This window comes from Triticum aestivum, chromosome 6A, assembly GCF_018294505.1.
Source record: "Triticum aestivum cultivar Chinese Spring chromosome 6A, IWGSC CS RefSeq v2.1, whole genome shotgun sequence".
Classification (NCBI taxonomy): domain Eukaryota; kingdom Viridiplantae; phylum Streptophyta; class Magnoliopsida; order Poales; family Poaceae; genus Triticum; species Triticum aestivum.
Window position 1 is genome coordinate 389,787,553 of NC_057809.1, and position 8,889 is coordinate 389,796,441.

Below are 8,889 nucleotides of genomic sequence, written 5' to 3' on the forward strand. Positions count from 1 at the left end.
CAGCAGGTTCGATCGGCTTCAGTTAGCAGCAGTAGCGAAGCAATCGCTCGATCGGGTTCAGTTAACAGCCAGATCAATCGATTGCTCAGGTTTAGTAACGCGTAGCGTGCAGTGCAATCTCTCGGGTTCAGTAGGCGAACGCCTAGCTCGGGTTCAGTTAGAGCCCAACGCCTCGCACCCATGCGCGCACGTGTATGAGAGAAACGCGCATCGCTGGGCCCTGACCATCCACCATAACCGGGAACTCCGTGATATTTTCCCCGCCCTCGCTTCTACCATGGTTTTTTCCGTCATGGGACGACCCAAAGAATGTCATGCAGCTGCATCTCTAGCCCGCCCAGGACGAAAAAACCATTTTCTATCATGATTATCGTCATAGAAGTGTCATAAGCATGACAACAAAAAATTTCGTTCGACCCAAAATGTCACAGATGTGTCTTTTTTTTGTAGTGATAGCATCCGGTGTGTGACCTCCGTTTGGCCGTCGGTTTGTGGATGGTATGCTGATGATAAGAGTAGCTTGATTCCGAGCTTTGCGCATAGGGTCTTCCAAAAGTAGCTAAGGAACTCGATGTCGCGGTCCTACATAATAGTCTTGGGCACTCCATGTAGATGCAGGATTTCGCTACAAAAGAGATTTGTAACATGTGAAGCATCGACTATCTTGTTACCTGAAATAAAGTGTGCCATCTTAGAGAAACGGTCCACAACAACAAATACCGAATCTTTTCCATTTCTAGTCCTAGGAAAACCAAGCACAAAGTCCATACTAATATCTTCCCATGGGTGATACGAAATAGGAAGTGGCATATAGAGACTATGGGATTGAGCTCTAGACTTAGCATTGCGACATGTAGAGCATTGGTTGGTGTAGCGGGAGACGTCATGAAACATCTTGGGCCAAAAGTAGTTCTTGAAGAACGTAACAAATGTCTTGTCACATCCAAAGTGACCCATAAGTCCTCCATGAGCCTCTTGCAAAAGTAAGAAATGAAGAGAAGACTCGGGTATACAAAGCTTGTTAGCTCTCATTAGATAATCGTGCTTGATATAATATCTCTCCCAAGATGTATACGTCAAGAATTTGGCATAATTAACAACAAAAGTAGGATCATGCGCATACAAGTCTTTGATGTGCTCAAATCCAATGACATTCAATTCAAGTTGAGTTACAAGCATGCATTTGCGGGAAAGAGCGTCCGCCAAAACATTTTCCTTACCATTGATGTACTTGATAACATAAGGAAATGACTCAATGAACTCACTCCATTTGGCATGTCGCTTATTCAATTTTGTTTGACCTTTAAGGTATTTAAGCATCTCATGATCTGTATGGATGACAGATTCACGAGGACGAAGATAATGCTCCCACACATGCAAGACTCTCACTAAAGTATATAATTCTTTGTCATATATGGGATTGTTAAGTTGCGCTCCGGAAAGTTTCTCGGTAAAGTAAGCTATTGGGCGCTTCTCTTGCATCAACACACCTCCTATGCCATTATCACTAGCGTCGCAATGCACTTCAAATGTTTTGTCAAGATTGGGCAATGCAAGAAATGGAGCATGTGTAAGAAAATTCTTAAGCTCATGAAATGCGGTATCTTGGTATGGTACCCAAATAAATGGTGTATTCTTCTTACTCGATGTGTGCAATGGTGCTAAAGTCCTTAACAAATATAATACGGACACCGGCTTGACCAAGGAAGCTATGCACTTGTTGCAAGTTGGTTGGTTGTGGCCAAGTTTTAATAACATCAATTTTATCTTCATCTACATGAGCACCCTTACAAGACACAACAAAATCCATGAAAACAAGCTTGTCAACACCAAATGTGCATTTCTCCATATTAGCATAAAGGTGCTCATTTCTAAAAGTTTGCAAAACGACTCTAAGATGGGTGACATGATCTTATAGAGATTCACTAAACAGAAGTATATCTTCAAAGTAGACCACAATAAATATGCCAATGTATTTGTGAAGAACGTAATGCATCACACACATGAAAGTGTCAGGTGCTTCGGATAAGCCCATAGGAATAACTAACCACTCATACAAGCCAAACTTGGTTTTGAAAGCGGTTTTCCATTCATCACCTTCTTGAATGCAGATTTGGTAATAACCACTTTTAAGATCAATTTTTGAGAAAATGGTGGCTCCGCTAAGCCCATCTAGCATATCGTCAAGGCGTAGAATGGGATGCCTATAGCGAACGGTGTTAGAGTTTATGGGACGGCAATCGGAACACATGTGAATACTACCATCCCTCTTAGGTACAAGAATAACTGAAACAGAACAAGGACTTAAGCTTTCGCGTACATGCCCATTGTCAATGAGGTGTTGTACTTGCCTTTGTATTCCCTTGGTTTCTTCGGGGTTGACGTGGTAGGGTGCCTTGTTCCGTAAAGGTGCGCTGGGGACGAGGTCGATGCAGTGTTAAATGCCTTGTAGTGGAGGTAGAACCGGAGGTAGCTCATCAAGGAATACGTCCGCGAACTCCTACAATAGATTAGATAACACTAAAGGTAGATGGTGAGAGGTGTTAGTCCTTGTCACTTCATCTTTGCACACTAGGACATAGTGTATGACACTAGATTGGTTCTCACACACTTCTCTCATGTCTCTTTTGGTAGCTAAGAGCCCTAAGTTTTTCTTGTCGCTCATCATGGAGGCACTCATTTTTGGCTTGTGGTGCTCAATCTCTTTTTGGTGTCCCACTCTATCACTATTCTCTCCATGATGGGTGGATGCTTGCTTGTCGATGATCACTTGACTTGGCGACATGGGTCGTATCATGTACTCTTTTCCTTTCATCTTGAAGTTATAGTGATTGGTTCACCCATTGTGGATGATGCCGCAGTCGTCCAAGTAGGAAGTGGCAAACAGACATGGGCACCATGTCACGCTCCAATGTGTCTTCGTATGCTCCAATCTTGAAGGAGACTTGAACGGTGTGCTCCACTTGAATGGTGCCAGAGTCGCTAAGCCATTGGACCTTGTAGGTACGAGGATGCTTCATCTTGACCAATTGTAGCTTGGAACATAGATATTCACTTGCCAAATTTTGGTAACTTCCTCCGTCGATGATGACCTTCACGGACCATCCATTGATGCCCGCTTTGGTGTCGAAGATGTGGCAATGTTGGTCTTCGTCTTGTTTGTTTTGAAGCGTCAAGATCTTAGAGACATTGAGAACGGGGCTCGAATCATTTTCACAAAAGACTTGGTCATATTCATTCACTTGTCGGTGCATGGCCACATGCTCAAGGGATTCCATTTCTTACTCACTCATTGAGTCTTAGGTGCCATCGTCATTGGCGATCATGGTGTGCCGAGTGGGGCACTCAAATGTCTTGTGGCCTCAGCCTTGACATGTAAAGCATTTGATGGAACTTGTCTTGATGGTCTCATCTGTTGGAGTAGTTTATGATGAAGCTCCCGGCTTGAAATTGCTTGTAGTAAGGGGATGATAACCCACAAGTATATGGGATCGCAACAGCTTTCGAGGGTAGAGTATTCAACCCAAATTTATGGATTCGACACAAAGTATTAGCAGTTGAGTTTCAATTCAACCACACCTAAAGATTAAATATCTGCAGCAAAGTGATTAGTAGCATACTAATAGGATAGTTTTGATAGCAGCGGTAACAACAATAGTAATGGTAATAGTGATAGCTAGTTTTGTAGCAAGTGTAACAGTAACAACATCAGTAGTAACTTAGCAAGAACAATATATGGAAAATTCATAGGAATTGAATCAGTGAATTCATTGGATGATATTCATGATATAACAGTCATAACCTAGGGTGATACAAAACTAGCTCCAGTTCATAAATATAATGCGGGCATGTATTTCGTAAATAGTCATACATGCTTATGGAAAGAACTTGTATGCCATCATTTGTCCTACCCTCCCGTGGCAGTGGGGTCCATGAGGAAACTAAGGGATATTAAAGCCTCCTTTTAATAGAGAACTGGAACAAATCATTAACACATAGTCAATACATGAACTCCTAACACTATGATCATCACCGAAAAGTGTCCCAATTACTGTCACACGGGGTTTACGGATCAGAACACGTAATAGGTGAATATGGCTTGCAAGATCAGATCTAGAACATAAATATAATGGTGAAAAAATTAAGCATGGCAAAGTCATAACAACATCATTCTCAGAACATAGTGGATACTAGGGATCAAGCCCTAACAAAACTAACTCGATTAAATGATGAATCTCATCCAACTCCTCACTGACTAGTGAGCCTATGAAGGAATTACTCACTCCTGGTGGGGAGCATCATGGAATTGGTTATGAAGGAGGGTTGGTGATGATGCAGATCGAAGATCCCCCTCTCCGGTGCCCCAAACGGACTCCAGATCTGGCCTCCCGATGAAGAATATGAAGTGGCGGCGGCTCCTGTCGTGAAACGCGATGAAACTTCTTCCCTAATTTTTTCTCCAAAAATAGGATTTTATAGCATCAGAATTAGGGTCTGCTGGGCCACCAGGTGGGCACAACCCAAGAGGGCGCGCTAGAGGGGGGGCACCCTGGTGTCAGGTGCCCAGCCAGGGGACCCCCTCTGGTGGTTCTTGGCTCCAGTATTTTTATTTTATTATAAAATAATTCTCCAGAAAGTTGTGTTCCATTCCGAGAGCTTTTATTTCTGCACGAAAACAACACCATGGTAGTTCTACTGAAAACAGTGTTAGTCCGGGTTAGTTTCATTCAAATAATGCAAATTAGAGTCCAAAACAAGAGCAAAAGCGTTAGGGAAAGTAGATACGACGGAGACGTATCAACTCCCCCAAGCTTAAACCCTTGCTTGTCCTCAAGCAATCCAGTTGACAATCTGAAAGTAAAAAAAGAAAAACTTTTATGAACTCTTTTGTTCTTCTTTACATAAATAAGATTAAGTAGCACCTAGGTTTTCAGCAAAGATCATGACTAACCATATCAGCAATAACTCTTAAAAATTATATTAACTCATATCAATGGCATAATCAATTAGAGAGAAATAATAAGATATCTCAAATGCCAACACTTTGTCAAAACAATCATGATACAATATGATAACAGTGGTATCTCACTAGCCATTTCTGAGACCGCAAAACATAAATGCAGAGCACCTCCAAAGTTCAAGAAGAGACAAAACATTGTAGTTCATGGTAGGAAAGATCCATTCATGATGCATCCAACTTTAACTATACACAATGCATGAGGATGACAATAGTGCTCTCAGATCTGGCGCTTATTTGAGAAGGTGATGACTCAACATAAAATGAAATAGATAGTCCCTTCACAGAGGGAAGCAGGGATTTGCAAAGGTGCCAGAGCTCAAAGTTTTAAAAATAGAGATAAATGAAATTTTGGGAAATGCACCTTTCCTGTTTACGTCACGACCAAGAGTTATCAATATCTTCCATGCTAAACACATTAGTGGCGGTTCCCAAGCTATAAAAGTAAAGGTTTACTCCTCCACCACCAACAAACACACTCCACGGCTAGCCGAATCCACAGGTACCGTCCATATCAACAACAATCCAGGGGAGTTTTGTTTAATTATTTGCAATTTTTGATTTCGAGACTAGGAATCCCTATTTACCACGCCTCTTGTGCAAGGGCAAGTGAATAAACAGTCACCATGAGAATAACCCGTTCAACATGGAAGATACTGACTACCCCCCTGTCGCTCTATGAACAATCTAGGCACACAAAAATATATGTTTATTTGAAGTTCTTAGAGGTGGCACATGCAAATTTACTTATAACAGTAGGGTAATGCCGCATATACGTAGATACGGTGGACTCAGTAGCTGGGGCTCAAAACCGATTTGGATCGCTCTCGCAAACGTTGAACCAGCGGTTTTCAACCCGAAAAGCATTCGTATAAAACAATACGTACAACATGGGGTGATAAACATTGTCTTCTCTTCATCATCCTTCGTCATGAAGATCTGATGGTATCCTGAATAAGCATCAAGAAATGACAACAAGTCGCATCCAGCAGTGGAGTCCACAATCTAGTGGATGCGCGGCAAGGGGAAAGGATCCTTCGGGCAGGCTTTATTGATATCTATATAATCAATACACAGCCTTCATTTTCCATTCGCCTTGCGCACTACAACCGGATTGGCCAACTACGTTGGATGGAGCACTCCTCTGACCAGAGTTGCCGCTTCCAACTTCCTGATCTCTTCAGTGATAAACTCTTGCTGCTCCAAAGCTTGCTTCCCGACCTTCTGCTTGACAGGACGTGATAACCCACAAGTATAGGGGATTTTTTGTAGCCTTTTCGATAAATAAGATTGTCGAACCCACCGAGGAGCTAAATGCAGAACAAATATTCCCTCAAGTTCTATCGACCACCGATACAACTCTACGCACACTTAACGTTTGCTTTATCGGAAATAAGTATGAATTTTTTTTGTAGGTGTGATGCTATAACTACTTTGCAAGAATAAAACTAGAAGTACTTTGCAATATAATAAAAGTTAGGTGTTTAGTAAAAGGGTTTGTGTCAACAAGAAAGTTATTTGTCCCTAGGCAATCGATAACAAGTACCGGTAATCATTATTGTAATTTTATATGAGAGAGAGGCATGAGCTAACATACTTTATCTACTTGGATCATATGCACTTATGATTGGAACTCTAGCAAGCATCTGCAACTACTAAAGATCATTAAGGTCATGAAACCCAACCATAGCATTAAGTATCAAGTCCTCTTTACTCCCATATGTCATACCCCACCTACTCGGGTTTAAGTTTCTGTCACTCTCGCAACCCACCATAACCGAACGATGAACATATTGCAACAACTAGAGCTGGGCCCCCTCACGTTTGCGCAAGAACGGAGGGCATCCTAGGACAATACAATAAATAAAATATACAATCATACCAACCAATATCACGATTAACCCACAAGACAAAACAGTTCTACTCAAACATCATAGGATAACCATTGTCATTGGGAAATAATATATGGAGTTGAGCACCATGTTTAAGTAGAGATTACAACGGGGAGAAGAGGTGTTACACCGCGGCATAGAGGGGGAGAAAGTTGGTGTTGACGGTAGCAAGATTGTTGATGTAGATCGCCATCCCGATCATTGCCCCCGCCAGCACTCGGGTGCCACCGGAAGCGAGGGGGAGAGAGCCCCCCTCCTCCTTCTTCTTCTTCTTCCTTGGCCTCCCACCTAGATGGGAGGAGAGTTACCCCTCTGGTCCTTGGTCTCCATGGCCGCGGAGCGGTGGGAGACCCTTCGAGATTGGATCTCCCTCTCTGTTCTCTTCTATTTCACGTCCCCATATCTGGCCGAAAACCATTTCTCATATTCCCGGAGATCCGTAACTCCGATTGAACATAGATTTTAACACGATTTTTTTCCGGATATAAGCTTCCTTGCACCAGAAGTAGATCTCCAACCAACGTACGAGGTGGGCACAACCCACCACCACATGTCTGGCTTAGGGGTCAGATCCTGGTGGGTTGTGCCCACCACGGGACTCCATTTGCGGTGATTCCAACTCCCAAAAATCATATATATTCCAAAATAATTCTTCGTAAATTTTTATCGCGTTTGGACTTCGTTTGATATGGATAGTCTGCGATACAAAAAACATGTAGGAAATAGGAACTGGCATTGGGCACTGGATCAATAGGTTAGTCCAATAAATCATAAAAAGTTGCCAAAAGTATGTAAAAGTTGTATAATATTGGCATGAAACAATCAAAAATTATAGATACGACAGAGATGTATCAGCATCCCAAGCTTAATTCCCGCTCGTCATCGAGTAGGTAAATGATAAAAAGATAATTTTTCATGTGGAATGCTACCTAGCGTAAACTTGATCATATATCTAGTCATGGCATGAATATTAAGACATAAGTGATGCAAAGCAATAGTCTATAATTTGACATAAATGTAGATGGATAATTTGCAATATGATGTACTAATCGGGGTGCTGATGCGCGCATATATAATAGAAGGGAAGGCCTCTACCTCAACTTTACAAGACCAGGAGGTGGGCCACAAATCCAATACATGTGCAATACACAAGACATACTCAACACCCCCTGTCGGTGTCAAACCGGCAGATCTCGGGTAGGGGGTCCCGAACTGTGCGTCTAGGCCGGATGGTAACAGGAGACAGGGGACACTTTGTTTTACCCAGGTTTGGGCCCTCTTGATGGAGGTAATACCCTACTCCTGCTTGATTAATATTGATGATATGGGTAGTACAAGAGTAGATCTACCACGAGATCAAGGAGGCTAAACCCTAGAAGCTAGCCTATGGTATGATTGTTGTGTATGGAGTTGATTGCCTACGGACTACAACCCTCTGGTTTATATAGACACCGGATAGGGTTAGGGTTACACAGAGTCGGTTACAATGGTAGGAGATCTTAAATATCCGCATCGCCAAGCTTGCCTTCCACGCCAAGGAAAGTCCCATCCGGACACGGGACGAAGTCTTCAATCTTGTATCTTCATAGTCCAGGAGTCCGGCTGAAGGTATAGTCCGGCTACCCAAACACCCCCTAATCCAGGACTCCCTCAGTAGCCCCTGAACCAGGCTTCAATGACGACGAGTCCGGCGCACAAATTGTCTTCGGCATTGCAAGGCGGGTTCCTCCTCCAAGTCCTTCATAGAAGATTTGTAAACACCAAGAGTAGTGTCCGGTTCTGCAAAATAAGCTTCCACATATTGCCATAGAGAGAATAATATTAACACAAATCAAATCTGCTGACGTATTCCGTAGTGCACTATCACACTACGGCCAAGTCCTTTACTCAAATCATTTTTACTTTTCCACCTCAGCATGTTTTGCGAGGCGGTTTCCTTGGCACGTCTTGTCAAAGCAGAGATCGTGTGCCCCCCTTTAC